Source organism: Prionailurus viverrinus, chromosome B1 (assembly GCF_022837055.1).
Source record: "Prionailurus viverrinus isolate Anna chromosome B1, UM_Priviv_1.0, whole genome shotgun sequence".
NCBI classification, from domain to species: Eukaryota; Metazoa; Chordata; class Mammalia; order Carnivora; family Felidae; genus Prionailurus; species Prionailurus viverrinus.
In genome coordinates, this window is record NC_062564.1 from 129,712,343 (window position 1) to 129,734,145 (window position 21,803).

Here is a 21,803-nt window from a genome sequence, read left to right on the forward strand (position 1 = left end):
CACAATTGTGAGATTGAGCCCAGTGTCAGGCTCTGCCCTGGGATTCTCTCCCTCCTTCTCTCTCTACCTATCCCCTACTCACACTCTCTTGATCTCTCTCAAAATAAATAAACATTAAAAAAATAGAAGTTGGTTTTTTTTTGAAATAAATAGTGAAAGAGTAAGAAAAAATGGCAATTCTTCATAAAGGAAAAATGAACATAAACATAATTAAAAGTATATGGAAATAAGAATGCAACAATATATGGAAAAAAATTCTACATGTTTTAAGAAAGCTTGAGATCATATAGAAAATTTGTATCAACCTATATAACAAAACCATAAAAACATAAAGATGGGCAAGATCACCCTCCCCCAAAATGCCAACTATAATTTTCCTGTATTAACTCCACATAATATTTAATAGCTCAATATAATATTATTCTGTTTAAAATATGAGTGATCAATTAATAAAATGAAATATTTTGTGATTCATCATAGCAAAAAAACCACAGCAGCCTAACATGTATAAGCTAACTTTATACATGAACATAGATACTATTTTAGTTTCCTGTGGCTACTGTAACCAATTAAACAAATTTGTTCTTGCAGCATTCAGCCCCTGGGGGCTACAGGCATGGTGCATGTCCCCCTTCCATCTTCAAAGCCAACCATGACCAGTCATGTCTCACATTGCATCACTCTGACTCTAACTCTTCTGTCTTCCTCTTGCACATTTCAAGGATTATAGCGCCCTTGCACCATAAAAGACAATCTCCTTGTATTAACTAACATCAACTGATAGCAACCTTAATTCCATCTGTAACCTTCATTCCCTCTTGCTATGCAACCTAACATTCTCATAGGGTCTGGGAATAGAATGTGGACACTTTGGTGGGGAGGGGGAATATATGCCTACCACGTATAGCAATAGCAATGGAGACATATTAAATTTGGTGACTGTTCTAAATCCTTTACACAGTGCATTGGATCAGAATGGGATTTCTGAAGTGAGAGTTTGTGGAAGCCCAGCCACCTACTGTGGCCATTAGCTCTGAAACCTCAGGTGAATTTGGGATTTGTGATTCAGTTTGTTTGTGAAACAAGAATAACGAGTGTCTAATGCGTACAAATGTTGAAGAGATTAAATGACTAATGTATGGAAATAAACAAAAGCCTGTCAAATTGTACTCCTAAAGCATTCCTCAGAAATGTCAGATCCTTAATTTTTCTCAGTGTTATTTTGTTCATAGATACCCAGATAGCTCACATATCATTAAGTTATATATCTTCTCCTGATCACCATATTAAAATTCCAAACCTCATGTTCCCAGCATTCTAGTCATATGCTGGAGCCAACTTATTACAGGCTTATGATAGTTGATCGTTAATATTTTTGAAAATTTCCGGGTTGGTTGATATCACACCAGTAGCTTAAAATTGGTGGGAACATTTACTCCATGGAAATTAGAAAGTACTACAAAGTAGGATTTTTTTTTCCAGTGGTGGTTTTTAAACATTTGCCAGCACACGACTACCAATTCCTTTTATTTCTCTATTTTTTCACGGTATTTATGAGCTTCTAAAATACATGTTGATATTCTTATTTTTGTGTTTATTATTTATTGTCTGTCTTCCCTATTATAATCTAAACACAAGGGTAGACATTTTTACTTTGTTCACTAGTGTTATCTCTCTTCTGCATCTGTACTTAGAAAACTGCTGATACCTAGAAGTCACTCAATAATACAGGTGGAATAAAGGAGTCGTAAACAATATAAACTGTTTCACTGCAGAAACAAACAAGTGTCCCCAAAACAAAGACTATGTTTCTCAGATTCCTTTGAAGTTAATCATGGTCCATCTTCTCATTTGATCGTCTTCTGGCCAATAGGAGGTAACCAGAAGGTGTTCAACTCATTCACTATGGCCTTGATAGGGAAGGGATGAACCTACAAACAATTTAGAATACAACAATAATCTTGTGGCATCAGACCATTCGTTTGGGGCAGCACTGTACAAATGTCAGTGGGAAACCTATAATGGGGACCAGATCCCTGATACAGAGATACTTCAATAAGAGTCCTGGACTGATCCTGAGTTGATTGTTTAAGATGTAAATAAAACTCCCTCTTGTTTAAGCCAGTGCTTCATACTATTTTTGACATATGGCAGAGTTAGAAAATACTATCTGTACAATTTTTCTGGTTAAATAGATGAAGTAGTAGGCCCGGTGGTTCCTACTACCAGTGGCATACAAGTGCCCCATGGCACAACTATTACAATGCTCCGCTTTCTGTCAGTGTTACTTGATCTTTGTTACAGTAGCTAGTCTGTATTTTAATTAATATAGAAAATCATCTACTTTGTTGGTTAGTTTATTTGATCAAATTAAATGAATTGCAACTACTCCCTTTGTTATTTTATAATAATATTGGATTATAAATTAGAGGATTTAGATGTCTGTCCATACTAGCTTCCTTCTATGTTAGGCTATTTGTACTTGCTGATTCTTCTTTCTGTAATATGATCATAGTACTCTCTTTCCCGGTAAATTTCTTCAAAGAGGTTTAAGTTCAAATATAATTTACTTAAGAAAGCCTTCCCCAAACTCTCAGGCGAGATAATTTTCTCCCAATTGTATACATGTCCGCTTGTGCTCTTGTGTGCTTGTGTGTGTGTGTGCGCGCGCGCACATACACACACACACACACACACACACACACACACACACACACTTTAGTGCTATTTTTTGCCAGCTTATTTAAAATAACTTTGTGTCATTGATTAGTGTGTTTCTATTTAAAGGCTAAAAATAAGCATGTCTGTTTTTCTATTTCCTGGTACCTGATAAGCATTCAAATAATATTATTTAAAAAATGAATCAGCAAAATATTATGTCTGAAACTATTTTTTAAATTACAAAATGGGACAATAAGATAATATCTGCCATGGTAAGTTTGAAGTGTTTTTATGAGCATGAACTCAGTTGAAAGATTTTATGGAACTTTGATAATAATATAGTACTAATAAATATGTATAATTAAATGAATTATGAACTTTGTTTCATGTGATACATTACTAGGTAACATAAGCCTTGTATGTTTTAATTTCATTAAATGATTTAATTTTGCTTACTCGTATGCCCATTGGAAATGTTTAACAATAAAGTAGATAATTTTGTTTTCCTTTATTTCTATTTTTTTAAATATGCGGTTATATTTTTCATTTATATATAATTTTGTTATTTGTAGTCAAAACAAGGTTTTGAGTTTGACACAATACTAAATGAAGATAAGGTGGAGCTATTGGCCTTTTATAAGTCTCCGATGACAACTTATAATTTTTGGTAAACAAGATAAACAATTTTAAGAATTAGTGAAAAGCTTTGGAATGTAATAATTCCCCATAAACCAGCATTTTGGAGCTAAGTATGTGTAGATCTCATTCCAGATGGTGACCTTTAATTTAAAACTTTCTGGGTTTATGCAATTTGAGCTCCTGAGAATTGCTGTCTACCAGCTGGTAGCAAGGCACCATTACAGAGTTAAAGGCAATCTAACTTCATTTATTACAGTTCCTAGAACTCATTTACACACACTTTTATTCATCTTGCCAGTTGCCAGGTATTTCATTAGTGTTTACTTTGTTCTAAATACTGGATACATAGCAGTGAATTACAGTGTCTGGGTTGTCAGAGTGCTTAAAATCTAGTGTGGAAGACTCACAATAAACACATGAAATGAATATATAACATAAACATAATAACTCAAGAAGTAGTTCTATGAACAAAATTAAATAGGAAAGAGAGGGATATTGGAGTAATATTTCTGCAAATATTCAAATGCAGCAGCTGCATGAAGTTCTAGGTAAATGCATTTTAGTATATATTAAATAGCCATTAAATAATTGCTAAAGGAGAGTATGCACATAAACTGCATAGAGCAATGATTGTGCAAAGATATGGATAGATAGGAAGGAGCAAGTTATGTTCATTAGGGGATATTGTGATTTTTGGAGTCCAATAGAAAGTGATTCAAATAACACTGTAATCTCAATTTCTTCTGTAAAATAAGAATAAGAGCAATATTCATACTATTATTGTGAGCCTTTAAGCGTTTTATGTATATAAACAGAATAACTTGCATATGCTAGGAACTGTTTATGAATATTATCTCTCTTTCCTTTTCTTTGGGGCTTACTGTAGTAAAATATCTCACATGGTACAAATATTGAATTTTTTCTCAAGGGAAAATATGAAACACATAAATTAATTTCTGATGCCTGATTTTTAATACCTTAAACATGATAAATTACAAGGAATTTTCTTCTCAAACTGTATAAAATATTTTTTGAGGTGGTGCTTGTTTTTTGGTTTTTCAATCTTCCTATGTTTTCCCTCTGGGTTCCAAATTTTTGAGTAGTACACTTAAACTTAAAATAAGGAAATCATACACTGCTTTATTCAATCCATGAGAACAGGGCTGTATGGTTTTAAATTGGTCCCACTGGAACTAATAATACAGTCATTGGGGAGTGTGCTACCAAAAACAAGAAAAGTTATTCTTTGGTCATAGCTATGATTCTAGGCAACCTGTTTATGTCTAGCATGCTTAGTAAGAATATTGCAGCTATATATGTATAGATAGATATAAATATAGATATAGTAAAATAATGGTTGTTAAATAATGATTAATAATGATTAATAATACCTATGGATAAACTTACAATATAATTAAATGTCTCCTAGTTTATATTTAGTAATTTAATTACATACATAGAAAGGAATACTGGAAGTGTGTGTGTGTGTGTGTGTGTGTGTGTGTGTGTGTACATAAAAATATGGAGATAGAGATATAGGGTAAAGATAAGTATATGTAAGACCATACATTTGCACACAAATGTAACATAAACACACCAATACTAGTAGTTTAGACATATGAATGCATTTGCTGTTTTAGCAGAACGTTAGTCAATATTCTGTTAGTTTTCAGTGTAGGTAAAATATGAGAATTTTAGCCTTGTACAATGATTCTCTGGATGATATAACCTACAAATAAACTGGTACATATGAAGACATTTTAGAAAAAGCTGGAAGAGCAAAACCAAATATAACTATTCTAATAGTGTAGGCATCTACATTCATGTTGAGATTTGTGGTCAATACTTTAAAAATTCACAATGTGTAATCATGCTTTTCTAATAATAATAGCTTTTTCTTTCCTCTTCAGAGAAAGTAATGATTTTTCAAAATTAGAATGGAAGGAAACCTAAAAAACAAAAACTTTCAGATTTAGTACTGCAACAATGGCTTACTTTGCCAGATGTTTCCTGGATAAGGGCTAAAGCAATCAAATACGCAGTTTAGAAGACTGATGCCTCCCTGTAGAAATGCCATTGTATCCCACATAGAAAAATGTCTTGTCTGTTTCTATGATCAAAGCTCCTGATCATGGTTGATATCTGATTATAGAGAGATATGTATCACACAAAATAAACTATAATGAGAATTAAGTATAGTAAAGAAACTGACATATTATTTATAAAGGAAAGTAATCTACGATGAAGGTGAAATCAGTACTTTTTCAACTGTGGTATGACATATGCTTATCACAGCTTAGGGGTAAAAAGGCACATTTTATTAGAAACTGACAGGCATGAAAGGATGCACTATTAGTACACCAGAGTCATGCAGAGTTGATGTCCTTGTTCTGAAGAAACTTTGTCCATCAGACATTTGATATCTGATATCTACAGTGAATTAAAGATAAATTTAATTTTTCAAAATTAGTGCTACTTAAATTTTTAAATAGAAAATTTGTAAATTGACACACAATTATTTTAGGCTTAATTTTTGCCACATGTGAATTCATGAAAGAGCATCAGTTTTAATGCCCACACACAAAGACATAGACACATATTTTTTTGCTTTTTTTAAGGAACAAAACTCAAATCCTCATTAGAAATGAAAGAGATTTTTTAATAAAATCCAAGAGAGGCGCTTCATCTACCATAGTATTGTATACTTGTGTTGAATTTAAATCAGCTGTTCAAATATAAATTGAATGATTTAATAAAAATCATTAAGAATATGAGATAAAAATGAATTATAAGAAAACTGGAAAAAATATTGTGTTAATGACAAAATTTCCGTATTCACATTATGTTGTTAATGTCAGTAGTGATTGCGTTCACTGTTCTTTTTACATCACTCTTTGCTATTCTCCTTCATATCATAGTTGCAACACCGTACATTATAACTTTTAACCAAAGTAACTAACTTGTCTTTCAAAAAATAACCTGTCAGCTAGTTATTTGAGAGCTAGCTGTCATACATAAACATTTTAGCAGAACTGCAAAGATCATAAGCCCACAAAATAAAGCCCTCTACAGCCACATACTTCCTTTTACAGTTTCTCAAATGGTAAAAATGAATAATTACAATACTAATCGTTTTTAACATAACCCAGATGTATAATTACAATTTTAAATAGAAGCAAACATATAGTATGACTATCTTGATGCCTGTTTCGCTGTGCTAAAGATTTGTGAACTACAACCCCCTCCTTCTAATACTCACACACACACACACACTCAAAAAATAATGAGGTATTAAAAATAATGAGGGACATCCACAAAAACAAACTTGTGGATATTCCTATGACTATTATTGTGCTTCACTCCATGTCCTAAAAGGCACATTCATAATCTTTTCTGAGCAGACTTCTCTTTACTTAGGTGTGTCAAGCTATCATTGAACAATTTGGTTGTAAGTCACAGGTCTTTTTGTCTAGTTGAGAATGTCTATGTTAGAGTGTCTTAGATCTTTCAGACATTTTAATAAAAGTTAAGTGTCTGAATTTCTGTTTCATTTATTTATTTCTGCACGACAAATCACCCAAAACTTAATGCTTTAACATAAAAATCATTTATCATTTCTCACAATTCTCTGCTTTGGTTGGGCTTGTGTGCTTGTTCTTCTGCATCATTTGGCTTATCTGGGGTCACTCATTGGGCTATAACTAGCTGGGGCCTGAATACTCAAAATGACTCTACTTGCATGTTTCATGTCTAAGCTGGGATGGCTGCAACAGTTGTGGCTTAGTATCTCTCTAACAGAATAATTTGACTCCTTAGATGTTGACCTACAGTATCAAGACAGCAAAAGTAGAAGTTGTCAAACACCACATGGTCTTGGCCTGGAACTGGTGCATTATTACTTTCCTACATTTTATTGCTGAAATTAAGTCATAAGGCCAGCCCAGATTCAAGAGGAAAAAGGATATACCTCTTAAAGGAGTGATATGAGGATATAGGAATGGGAGAATTGTTGGTGACCATCTCTGGATGTAATCTGTTACACTGATAAGCAGACCACACACACACACACACACACACACACACACACACACACACACACAATTAACAAAACAGGGGTGCCTGGGTGGCTCAGCCGGTTAAGTGTCTGACTTTGGCTCAGGTCATGATCTCATGGTTTGTGAGTTTGAGCCCGACATCGGGCTCTGTGCTGACAGCTTGGAGCCTGGAGCCTGCTTCGGATTCTGTGTCTCCTTCTCTGCCCCTCCCTAACTTGTGCTCTGTCTCTCTGTCTCTCAAAAAATAAATAAACGTAAAAAAAAATTAAAAAATTAAAAAAACAGACTTTCAGTAGTATATCGTGTGACAACAAATAGGTCCCTGAAACTCAGTAGAAATCACTAAATGTTCAGAATACACAATACAATTCCCAAAACGACTACCACCAATGGGGAAGCCATGTTAAAACTAGAATCCAAACTAAACTTGGCCAAAATAATAAAAAATAAATAAAAACAGAGAAACAGAAATAAAACAAAAACAAAACACAAAAACAAAAACAAACAAAACAGAATCAGAGAGGCAGCAGAGGTAAAATTCTTTTTCTATTTGTGATTTACTCTAGAAACCAAGCAAAGACATGCCTGGACTTAAGCAGTCCATGAGGTATACATGTTTGGGCTACACAGTTTAATTGGCTCTACAAGATGAGTCCACTTGGACGTCTTACTGCCAGAGCACATTTTTTTAAAAGTTAAAAACTCTTACACAAATAGAATGATCATGTGTCAAAGATTTATTTAATTCATAAATGAGGATAACAATAAAATGGAAAGACTTCTTTTGTTCTTATAGTTTTTTCTTTATATAAATGAAGACACTATCTTAGGAAAGTTATTTGCTGAAAATCACATGGGCAGTAAGTGTTAGACGAGGGAATAAGATCTAGGACAAAGTCTCATTTTACTACACAGTCCCCTAAGTGAGATAATTCCATTCTTTAAAAACTTATTAAATAGTCTGCATGGTATTTAGCTGAGATCATCAGGTCTATAACTTCTAATTTTTGATCCTGAATAGCTTGGTAATATTATTATGCCTTCCTTGTGTATCATGTTTTATTAACATATGTTATGTGTTCACTAAACTTTTTGTAAGATACATCATATTTTTTATTTGCATTAATTTTTGTATCAGCTATAATCATTAGATCTTATTATTTGTAAGGTACTATGTTAAAGTTACATTGACTTTTTATGGCAGCAAAGTTTATGTATATGAATAGTGTTATTATTTTTCAAATAATGTGTGTCAGTCAGAATTTTTGATTGCAAACAAAAATTGGCTCTGTATAATTCAAGAATAAAAGATAATTATTGAAGGATTATTTGATAATTCAATAATTCATGGAAAGCCATATGGGAGCAGGAGCAACACCTAAGACCCGGCCACAGAAATACCTTGGTCAGAATGGGAATTAGCTGTTGTTGTTAACAGTAAATATTCTGGTACTGTATACACTGATGCTAGGGAATATGTTAAAATTTTAAATGAATATCCATTTGTTCATATAGGATTGCATAACTTGCTCAAGATTCACAATACTGAGTTGAAGCAACTACTGTCAAGCTCTATCAGATGTTTACTCCCTAAGTGCCAAGAGATATATAACACATTCAACTTTTGTAATGGGAGGCAGAAGTCTCAATAGATTTTTTTCCCCTCTATAGAAAGGGAGAGTAAATGACTTTTAGACAAAAAAATGTCCACCTTTCTGGGGGGCTAACATTTATTCATATATATTCTCTTTCACAATTACATCTTAAACTAACAACAAAAATACAACAAAACACAAGTTTCCCGTAAAACACAATGCAAACATCCCTTCCAAAGAGAGCTAAAGAAGTGAATTCCCCTGTCCATCTACAAGTCTAGGTGTAGCTGGACATCTCCTCTAGTTAAAGTTGAAATCATTTCTACATGCTATATAATTTATGGACTAACTTGTAAAAGAAACTACCATTAAATATTATTTTTGTGTAATATTGACAGAAAAATTTGTAAAAATATAGACATAATTATGACACAGTAACATGGAAGACTGATGAAAGAGTTTTCTTGTTTTTGCTTCTAGTCACAAGGCAAAAGCTTTAATTTATAATTCCCTTCATCATTGCCCATTGTATGTACTCTTTACTGGTTAGTAGTATCTTGTTGGCCAACATTCTTTTTCTGGTAACACAAGCCCAACCTTGATTCTGAGGGATGAGAACCATAAAAGTTTATAGTAAACTATGTAAATTTATAGTGCACTTCAAATAAAACTTACCACTCTATATAGAAATAAAACATTGTCTCCTGGGTAGATCTAAATATATGTTCACCGGATAGGATATCACATAGTTTTCTATCCAAACCACTATTTTTACAAGTCAGAAGACATTTTTGATGATTATACTCAAACAACATCTGTAGACAGAGAGTCTCCTGAGCAATCTAGAATGCATTTGTATCCAATAAATAAGTCACTCCACTATTATATACTGCCTATCTGTAAGATACACGGTGTATTAGAAGACCTGAAACTCCTAAGGCATCAGACTCTGATCTACTGTTTTCTAGAAAATGAGAAATGTTTTGTCAGAGAACATGTGTTATCAGGCATTCAATATGCCCAAGGGTGGTGCTCCTAACTTGGGGATGAAAATCATGGGCAAAACTCATTTAAGAAATACAGTCTCATATTTCTTTCTAAACCTTGTCACTAAATGGCCAATCTTGTTCTTTCCATATCCCTGATTATCTGGGTCTTCTTGTCAAAATTTAGGCAGCAAGTATAAACCAGAATGTATCCTTACACTAAGCTATCCATCTTTCTGGTATAAGTGGATAAATTGGCCCAGTGGAAGATTGGCTCTCTCTACTGCTCTTAAGAGACATTCCTAAACAGGAAAGGCATATACCCTACATGATGATGGAGGCCTGTTTGGCAAGCTCAACCTTCTGGCAGACAAGGTGTATTAAATACTTCTTATTCAAGGGAAGAAGCACACATATGGCCATCTGTTGTGCCACTCTTTATTGGGACCCTGTAAGCCAGTCAAAAATTATTTCTCAAACACAGACTTCTAAACCTATCCTTTTCTTTATCTCACAAGCCAATCTAGTGAAAAAATATTTTGCTATAGGAATGACCATTTTTGCATCTTTCAATGCTTTTATAGTGATAGTAATCTTATGTTTTCCTACGATTGTGGTATTGCTTTTAGTTTACTATTTTTTAATATGAAATTTATTGTAAAATTGTTTACTTTTTTGGTACAGATAGGGAGTTCTAAATGCCCTCATGTGTCTTTTTCTCTCATAATTCATAGATTAATTAACTAAATATATATTGAGTTCCCACTAGATGACAGGCATTGATTTGATATTGGGTGAGAATTATAGAAAAAGACCAAAAAAAGAGCCCCTCTTCTCATAGAGCCTCCATTCTAGGGAGGGTAACATGTAATAAACTCACACACACGCATGCACACACACACACACACACACACACACACGTGCACACATATACACAGAAAATTTTCAAATAACCTTCAGTAAAATTATTAAAAATAAAATGGCTTGGTACAATAGGGGAGGTAGGAAGAGAAAGACACACATCAGGAAAGGCCTTTGGTGGTGTGGCCTTTATTTTCCAAACCTGCAAGTTTGCATTTTTGCTGAAGTCTTAGAAGAGTCTACATGTGGGAAAATTAACAAGTTGTGCTGGTTGTTTTTGCATTCTAGCTACTGAGAAGGCCCTGAAGTTTCCATAGGGGTAGGTAGGACTCTATGGAGGTCAGCAGATTGTAGGGTTCCAGAATATGAGCAGGGTGTAGACTCTTGCTTTGAAGAAAATAGCAAATATAGAAATTTAGCTTTCCTCATTTGTGATTTCTGGATAACAGTTTGAAATGAAAATTAAGTCAGATGACACAATTAAGATCTTGGCCTAATTCAGGGTAAGTGGTAGTATTAAATAAATGTAGGCTGTAAATAATATAAGAATAATGGCTGATTCTCTTGAGAAATCAAGTGCTCTATTACTAGTCACGAAAGATAAATTTCAATTGTTTTATTCATGTTTATTTTCATCTTGGTTGAACATTATCCATCCCAGATGGAACGCTATATTTTCTCTGGCATATAGTTTGTGCGCAATAAAAAATACAATACATAAATATAAATGTAAATGAATAGAATAAATGATAATTCATAAAATAGCAGAAAGATATGAGTGACCTAATTCTTTCTATGTCCTCATACACATTTTACCACTGACCCCAAATAAGCAGACTAACTAGTTCTTTATGCTTTTCCTTTTAATCGTTTCCTATTTTTCTGTATTTGTGTTTTGTTTTACCTTTAGTCTTCTGACATTATTAGATACTGTTTAATATTTTAAAATTTGCCCTTTCTTGTGCTTCCCTCCTCCTACACTTTGCCCAAGCCATTTTTATAACCAAGCTCTGCAAAGAACTTACTGTATTATCACGTCATTTCTTTAGATGACTCACTGTTTTGGCTCTCATAGGTATTTTGTGATAATACTATCAAAATTTTGTATGACGTTTCCCCTGAGTCAATTTCTAGCCTCATGTTTCTGCCCATTGAGTTATATTTATTTTTTCTATGGATTTAATGAAACTTACAAAATTCAAAGGGGATTTTCTTGACAAAGCTTAGTAATTCCTTTCTTTGCAGGAAGGACATCATTCTGGTACATGGGTTGGGGATTCTCACCATTGTAGCAAACTACGCATGTCACACATCTTTTTCAGAATAATTAATTTTTAGTGGGAGAGGAGACAAAACTACTCCTGTGAATCTAAAGTTTTACTTTCCTAAAACTGAATTTAAAATTCACTATTTCATTCCAGGGTCTTTCTGGTAGAGTTGGAAAGTACATTTACTGTCAATCAATAAATTTTGCATGAAAAGTATTTTGGATCTTTACATAAGTATAGCATACATACTGAATCACCTCAAATGTGAAGTACCATAGAGTTTAGCACTTGTACTTTCTGCTCAAGAGACCACAGGGGGATTGGTGATATAAAAAGAAAAAATAGAATTATTCAACAGGATACAGAGCTCAATATTACCTATTTTTAAGGCACATATTGTGTAGTAAAACTGCTGGTTTCCCTATTGTGTGAAATGACAAACAAAACCTGTTTACAATTTGCTTGCCTTGGCTAATGCTGTAGAGTGTAAAAGTGTCTATATTATTGAAAGGAGGAATTTGGAAATTTGGTAAGGTTTGTAGCATCTTTTCTGCTACAAAGAGGCTTCCCCATTGATGTTCAATGTGGTGAAATATTTTGAACCCCTTGGAGACTCATTGATGTTCCTGGAGTCTGAGGCATCAGCAGCAACCATGAATGTCTCTGTTCATTTGTAAAGTGCTCTAGCCAGAAAATTAAGCTGCAAGATGAAGATCTTGCTTCAGTGATCCATACTCTTGACATATTCAGCCTTTCAACCTGGTATATTTCAAACCTCTTTATTTGAATCTCTCCAGGGAAGCCAGTCAAAGAATAAAAATGGCCCATAAAATAGACTGCTTTTTGAATTGAACAAACAGCATTCTGCAGTGATTTTCTTTAGCCTTTGCTCATTGCCAGGACACTTCCAAGTATAAGAAAGTCTTTTCTTCTCATTTTCAAAGCATTACACAAGATGAACCCCAGCCTCTTCAAACAGCATCAAACTTCACACCACTCTATCTGAATCCAGAATAGCATTGAACCAAAATGATACAAAATTCCTAGAGTCCCAGGTATTGGGACTTTCTATTAAAAGGACATGGAAAAAAAAAGATAGCCTATAATTCCTCACACACTAAAACAAGTACCACAAAATATAGTTAGTTTAGACTACTGAGGTACTAAATATAAATTACATATTTTAGAAATAATTTTAAGGTTAGAAATTTCTATATTTATAAAATTTTAACTACAGTAAATATGTGCACATCACAAGTTTTATATCAGGGTACAAAGCATCACTCAATTTGAAGATACTGCTGCAAATTACACGGCGAATTATAAAATGTTTTATTACATTATATATATTTCATATGATAGGTTAAATTGTATCATATCTGTGCACATTTGGTTGCCTATTATCTGTGAAATGATGAAGAAATGGATGCTCTTCTTTTATCTCGGAATATCAGCAGCCAATATTGGAGCATTTCTGAAAATATTCTATATGTCAAAACTATGCTTGGCACAGTGAAGTTGTATTAATACAAAGGGTTGAGTTGTCAAGCTGATTTATGCAACTCATGCATTTTACTAAACATCAAACTTTACTAATGATTTCAAGTATCCAAGATAGAATCATGTACAGTTGTAGCATTTTCTTCTGGAAGAGTCCCATCAAGCACAGCTTCCAAAAATGTACATTTATCCCATATTAAAGACTGTTTTTGAATTCATATAGACAAGTTTTGAATAGTGTATATAGGAACATTGTTTGCAAAGTAAGTCATTTTGTCTTGGTTACTCCTAGGTCGCTAATTTATTAGTTACACATATTGAAGAATATATTGTATTTCCTATTTTCCAGTCGTCCATGTGACATAAATCCATAATATAGGTTTCTTTATAATATATCTTATAGACACACCAGATGTATTATGCTGAAAAGCATTTTTAGATAGGGGCTTCCATATCCTTCTGCTCACAAATGATATTGGCATGTTTACAAGGGAGTCTGGTCAACATCATCCAGATGTCTGTCATGTAGAAAAGGAGTGGGTAGTGGGTCACAAGGTGAAGTTAAGCCTTTTATTTCTGGAGGTAAAAAATCATATATGAGGTAACATAGATAAAGGTATTGAAAGTTACAATACTTGTGTTTTAAAATTATGTACATCTAAGTGTGTAGACATTAGATATCTATAAAAATTCCAATTAAATGGCTAATATAGGTTTTATGTATCATTTTTATCCTATAAGAATGAAGTGCTAAATGTTGTATATATGCAATTAGAGAACAAAATAGTAAATGCTAAAATGCTCCGTATAAGAAAGACAATTTTTTTTTTTAATTTTTTTTTCTTTTTTTTTTTTCAACGTTTATTTTTTATTTTTTGGGACAGAGAGAGACAGAGCATGAACGGGGGAGGGGCAGAGAGAGAGGGAGACACAGAATCGGAAACAGGCTCCAGGCTCCGAGCCATCAGCCCAGAGCCCGACGCGGGGCTCGAACTCACGGACCGCGAGATCGTGACCTGGCTGAAGTCGGACGCTTAACTGACTGCGCCACCCAGGCGCCCCAAGAAAGACAATTTTTAAAAATTGGAAGAGAGAAATTTAATTTCTCCACTAACAAATTCATTGTTGATTGAAAAACCAGTATGACCAAGCAATATCAGTTAATGGCTTATTCACAAACTGCGTGAAGGTTGAATATGATGTAGGCTTTGAAGGACACAAAGTGACTCAGGCAGAGCATAAACACACAGATGCAAAATAAATATCTACACTGTGAATGCATAGTGATAATGTATGGTAGAGAAAGTATAATGAGGATCTCCACTTATTGGGTTAAGGTAATTGTCATTAGAAGTAGAATATTATTATCTAAAATAACTTGGCATTAGATCATGAAAGACCTTGAAGAGGAACCTGAAGAATTTAGTGTTTATATAATCAAAGTTGGAGAGCAGTGTGTACATTCTTCAGCAGGACTTAACATGACAGCTTGGTGTTTTATCCATGTTAATAGGCAATATTTGTAATAGGAATTGATAAGATGGCCCTGTAGACAGAAAAAAAGCTGCTGATTGTAATAGGTGTTAGGTAAGAAGAGTAATTTAGGGAGTAAATGCAGAGATATTGAGAAGAAAAATAAATTTTAGGTTTTGGCTTAACACAGAGCAGCAGGAAAGCTAGAAACAATGATGGCTTCAAGTTTTTAGACTATAGTGCTGTGAATAAAAAGGTAGAGGTTAAGCAAGATCTCTGGATTCACTAGTGAAGCTAAGATGTATAAATTAAAGAATTGTCCATTTGTGACAATATATGGAAAATAGGGTACCAGATAAATTAGAAGAGATACTTTTCAAAGCTGTGCATGAGAATATTGAGGCAAAATTACATCATGAGGTACCAGAAAACATGTAGAGCTCTCCAATGAAAGGAAGACTTAAGGTTGCAACAAACAGTTAGGACAGTAAACAAAAAGCAGCCAAAAGGGTGGTATAAGTCATGAGATGTAAAAATATGGTGATTCAGGAAATTAGGTTTAAATAGAGAGGCCAAATTGGGGGCAACCTTTTAATGAAGGAGCCTAGACTGAGCCAGTGAAGTGGAGATGACTCCTGGGAATGTCATCATGAAATGAGTATTTAGGATTCTAGATGTGCTAGTTAATGACAAAGAAGTGGCAGCTGAAGTCATATTACAGGACATATTTTTCAAAGCAACAAGAATGAAGTTTAATGAGTGGAGAATAAAGCCCATATCTGAGAAGTTTCCATAGTTGCAGATTCTAAAAAAGGAGGAGCCATGAAAACATAAAAGAAACTGTTAAGTACAGTTGTCTACACAATGTGAATATATTTTTGTTAACGTTTATCATAAAACTGTATCTTATAAGAAATACTTGCTCATTCTCATTCCCTGTTAACATGTCTTGGGGAGGGATGGAAGGTACAAGAAAAACCATCATTGATGCTTTATGTTTATATTAACCTACTGAATGAGGATATACAGCATAGGAGTAACCAGAACAAGAACCATGGCTTTTAAATTTAGGCAACTATTCCGATGATATGTTTTGTTTTTGTAGATCCATTTTTTGTATGAGTCATTTTCCTTTTGCCCAAAGAAATTCATGTACTGTGTGTAGCAATGATTTTTTTCAGCTTTTGTATGTCTTTTAAAAATCTGTATTTTGACATTATTTCAAAAAACTATTGCTGGGCATAGAATTCTAGGCTGATAGCTTCTATTAATACATTAAAGATGTGGCATTACTTTCTTCTCATTTGTATTGTTTCCAACAAGTGTGCAGCCATCCTTAACTTCATCCGTTTGTTCATAATGGCTTTTTGTTCTATACACTCCTTATAAGATTTTTGTCTTTAGGATTGGTTTAGAGGAATTTGAATACTATGCACCTTTAGCACAGTTTCCCTCATGCTTTTTGTGCTTGGAGTACATTGAGTTTGTTGCATCTGGAGGCTTACAGGTTTCTTCATGTATATAACATGTTTGGTCATAATTGCTTCAAATCCTTTCCTGATTATTTTGTCTCTCCTTTGGGAATTCCAAATTCAAATATATTAGAATGCTTAAAGTTTTCCCACTGATTCACACTGAATGATTCACTGTTTATTATTTTTTATCTTTATTTTTACCCTCATTTTCTGATAGTTTCTATTACTACATCTTCCGGTCAACTAATTTTTTTAATATCTAATTTGCTATTAATCCCATCTAGTATATTTTTCATTTCAAACAAATAGATTTAATTTGTAACTTTTTGAAAGAATATGGTTATAATGACTATTTTAAAATACCATCTTTTTTCTTTTTTATTAATTTTTAAGTAATCTCCACACCCAACCTGGGGCTCAGATTTATTACCCTGAGATTAAGGTGCATGCTCTACTGACTGAGTCAGTCAAGCATCCTTCATTTTTGTTTTTCTAATTATGACACTTGTATGACTTCTGGCTTGGTTTCAATTGATTGATTTTTCTGCTAATTCTAAATCATATTTCTTGTACTTTTACATGGCTGGTATTTTTTGTTAGATGTCGGACATTCTATATTTTACTTTGTTGGGTGTTGGGTATATTTGTATTCCTGTAAATACTCTTGAGTTTTGTTTTGAGATGCAGTTAAGTTGCTTAGAAATAGTCTGATCGTTTCCAGTTTTGTTTCTCAGGTATATGAAGTGGGACAGGAGCAGTGTTCAATCTAGGACTAATTATCTCCATTGTAGAGATAGGAAACTTCTGTATCATCTCCCCAATTATGAAGCTTTTCAGCACTGTGTGAGCACCAGACACTACTCATTTTTGCTTGTTTGTTTTCATTCCTGGTTTTGATTACTTTCCTCAAATCCACATTCTGAGCACCACTCAGAAAAATATGTAACAGGGAGGCTCTGCAAATCTCGAGTTTGTAGTTCTCTCCTCTCTAGTTATCTCTTCTGAACTCTAGTTGCTTTGTTCGCTCCGGACCATCATCTCTCTCTCCAAAATTTATGGAGTCTCTTGTCAGTCTCCACCTGGTTTTCCTTTTCTGAAATGTGGTCTGGAAACTCTCATGGCAATAATCTGGGATGAAGATAGGGTTTATCACATTTATTTTACAACTTGAAATGCTATTCAAGGCACTTACTAGGGTCTGGTTGAAACTGCTGCTCCATTACTTCTTTTTCTTTTCTTTTTTTATTCTTTCTTTTTTTTTATTACTATCTCATATAATAGGATAAGCCTGGTTCCTATTACTTCGAGGAGGGGCATCCACTTGGAGAAAAGAAAATTTGTTTTAATGTTCACGTGTATTTTGATCTTATTTAAAATTCACAGCTTAGAATGAAAACACTTATAGGTCACATATCCAACAAATAACTGATATCCAAAACATATTTAAACAACTCTCTATATGCAACAGTAAGCAATTAAATTAAAAAGTGGACAAAAGGCTTAAACAGGTAATTCATTAGAGAAGATGTACTAATGGAAAATAAGCACAGGGAAAGATACTCAACATTATTAACAATTAGAAAAATGCTAGTTAACACAATAGATACTCCTACCCACCTGCAAGAATATCTAAAATTAAGAGTTTGAATATATCAAATATTGGAAAAGATATGGGAGGACTGAAATTCTTATACATTGCTAGTGGAAATACAAAATGGCACAGCTGCTTTGGAAAACAGTTTGACAGTTTCTTAAAAAGTTAAGCATATGCCTACACATGACTCTGACATTTCCCTCAAGTTAGTTATCCAAGGGAAAGAAAGCACGTGTCTACACCAACACTTGCATATGAATGTACATAGAAGCTGCATTTGTAATAAATAAGTCAGGAAACAGCCTAAATCCATCATGGGAGAATGGATAAACAATTGTGGCATATTTATAAATAGAATCATATTCTATTATTAAAAGGAATGGACTAGCTCAAAATAATTATGCTAAATATAGTAAAGTAGACATAAAGTGCCTATGCTATGTGATTGTCTTTATTAAAATTCTAGAAAACTCAAGTTAATCTGCATTGAAAGAACATTAGATCTGTGGCTGCTGGGAATTGAGATGGTCTGGGTGAGGCTGAGAAGGAAAGATTACAAAGAAAACTTTTCGATGATAGATATGTTCATTATCTTAATTGCAATGATTTCATGAGATTATACACACATCAAAATTTGTCAAATTTAAAATTTTAAATATACACAGCTTGGAGTGCCTGGGTGGCTCAGGTGGTTGAGTGTCTGACTCAACCCTTGATTTCAGCTTGGGTCATGATATCAGGGTTGTGAGATTGGGCCCCATATTGGGCTCCACATTGGTAATGGGGCCTCCTTAGGATTCTCTGTCTCCCCCTCTACCACTCATGTTCTCTGTCTCTTAAATATTTTTTTAAATTAAACAATAAATATATACAGCTTATTTTATGTCAATTATATCCCAACAAAACTTTAAATTTCACATTTAAGTCATTAAAAACAGGAACCACATCTTACCTTTACTTCTTCACATCTCATCCATTCTATGTTATACAGTAGCCACTCAACAAATACTTTGTGATTTAATTCGTTAGTGTTCCATGAATGAGAAAAGGTAGAATTCTGGTTCCCAGAAAAGTTCCTTAATGATATTGAAGACATATACAGATAAAAATTCCAATGGAATATGATAAATTATGACTTATGTGTATCTAAGATGAAGTGGGAAAGCATTTTGACTAATTTATATTTGTAGATCAGGAAATAATTGTTTTATTTAAATGTTTATGTATTTTTGAGAGAGGGAGAGAGAGGAAGGCAGAGAATCTCAAGCAGGTTCCACACTGTCAGCACAGAGCCTGATGGGGGACTTGAACTCATGAACAGTGAGATCATGACCTGAGCTGAAACCAAGAGTCAGATGCTTAGCCAACTGAGCCACCCAGGTGCCCCAGAAATGATTGTTGAAAGGGCATTGAGCTGAGCCTTAAATGACAGGCAACATTAGAGAAAAATGATAGGAAGAGAATTTTTATAAAGAGTGATTAATATGTTCAGAATCATATGGGTTAAAAATATAAGTGGCATTATAAAATCTGATATGGTTGGAGTTTGAACTTCATTTGGTAAAATGGCAAGTTAAGAAGGCCTAGAAGTAGCAATAGCAAGATAAAAAACTGTGTGCTAACTTATTGGTCTATACTTTATGCTAAAAGCTATAGAGAGACAGGAACAACTTGAATTAGGAGGGTACTATAATGAAATTTGTATTTCATAAAATTATTCTGGCATTGAAGAGACTTAAGACCCCCATTTGGGGACTGAGTAGACTTTTGCAATAATGTAGGCATGAGGTTCGAACCTATAGCAGAAGCATTGAAAGTAAAAAGAAGGAAATGGATTTCAGATGTATTAACAATTGAAATAGATAGAACTTGGTGACCAACTGAATTTGGGTACTACAACAGAGGAAGAAATGACTCAGGAAACTGAAGAGAGGAGGGTATCCTTCAAGGGAAACAGTCGATAAAGGAAAGGAGTAGGTGTGGTATAGAAGAAAGGTAATTCTGACCTGGTCAGTGGATTTGGAGATACTTGCATAGAACTCCTAAGTCCTTCTCACTTTCTTTCCTGGATAAATGCAGTAGCTTTCCAAATGTTTCCCTGTGTGCCCTGGCATTTCACTCCCCTCTAGCAAATGGGAGTTGCAGGGTTTCACAGGAAAAGAGATGAAGCTGACCCCAGCTTCTGCCTTTGCAACAAGCCCTGTCAACGTGCATCTTAGATCTTTAAGTTATGAGAGGTAAGCCTGACACGCTGAATGCTTTGAGATGGCAGAACGTAAAGAAGGAAGAGCTCAGGTTTCTGATAACATGTTTTAGGTACTTCGTCAACATCGACATTATTCTGGCTTTGAGCTTCTTTATCTGTGAGGTAATACTTATCTACTTTTATTTAAGTCACTTTTAATGTGGTATTTTGTTTCTTTGCAACACTCTAATACAGAGAAACCCTCTGAATGTAGAGGCAAAGATGAGGAGCTTGAGAAAACAAAGTAGATGAGAAAACACTTTTGAGACATATCAGAATCTAAGTGATAAAGTCATTATTATGTATAATTCATTTTTAGTAACACTGATTGTATGTCTTATGTTATCCACTCAGCTTCCATTCCACCCATTTCTAGTTCGCCTTTGTGTAATGCAGAGGCTGGAGAAATAAAAACTACATTTTCCAAACTTATTTGGATTCAGGTTTCTAGATGTGATTTAGATTTGGCCGATCACATGCATACATAAGACGTTGGAAGACAGAAGTGAAATGGAGGCCATATGGCAGCTTCTTCTGCTATTTCACCTGGCAAACATGTATATTAAGGCAATTTGCTGTTTTATACAACACATCAACAGTTGTACCATAGTTCAGTAACAGGCTATGTGAAAGCAGAAAGACAGGGACAAACACCAGTTTTGCTGGTGCAGGTTGCAGGAGGTATGGTTCTGGGAACAAGAGCAAAAACTATAGTACTATATATGGTAGGTGTATGAGTGTGTGATTTCCTAATCATGGTGGATTTTGATTTTGGTAGTTCCTGGTTGCAACAGTGTAAATGTGGTTCTGGGTTTATAAGTTTATGATCTTAAAAGAAATTTCCTTGGCATTGTGTTTCCTGGAGTGATTTGAATAGTTGTTCTTGAAATTCAACCTGCATTTCCTTCTTCAGCCCTCACACCGATTTCTTAAGCTTTTAGTATGTTATAATAATATCTAATTAATATCTTTTAATATCCTTCAATAAATTCCCTCTTTCTTAAACTACCTAGATTAGAATTTTGTTTTATTTAATCCTGAAAAATACCAAAACTATAATTAATTTATCATTATTACGTACATTTATGCATTAATTATATGTTTTATTGCGACAATCTTTTTTTCTCTAGTATCTAACAAAGTGCTAGCCATATGGCAATTCATAGTTTTATATAGATATGTAAATAAAGATAAAATTGTATGTAATCTAGTATCATATTTGTGTCAATAATTTTATTTCAAAATATTCCCTTCTGTTAGAGTATAAAAGTAGCGACAAAGAAGTATGTTAAACATTCATTGTGAAAGTTTTATCGGGAAATATGAAAGGTGAACTCCTGGCATTTAAAGTGCCAAATGTATTCAGACATTCCTTTGAAGAAGGTAAGCGCTACACAGGATATACATTGTTTAATGACAGGTTTACATGATGTCACAATACCCTTCTGGCG

The 21,803-nt window shown here is 33.9% G+C and overlaps 1 pseudogene; it reads left to right on the forward strand.

Annotated features, from left to right (window-relative positions):
* The first annotated feature begins 21,674 nt into the window (after positions 1-21,674).
* Positions 21,675-21,803, forward strand: part of LOC125164835 (protein SET-like) — a 58,273-nt pseudogene continuing 58,144 nt past the window's right edge.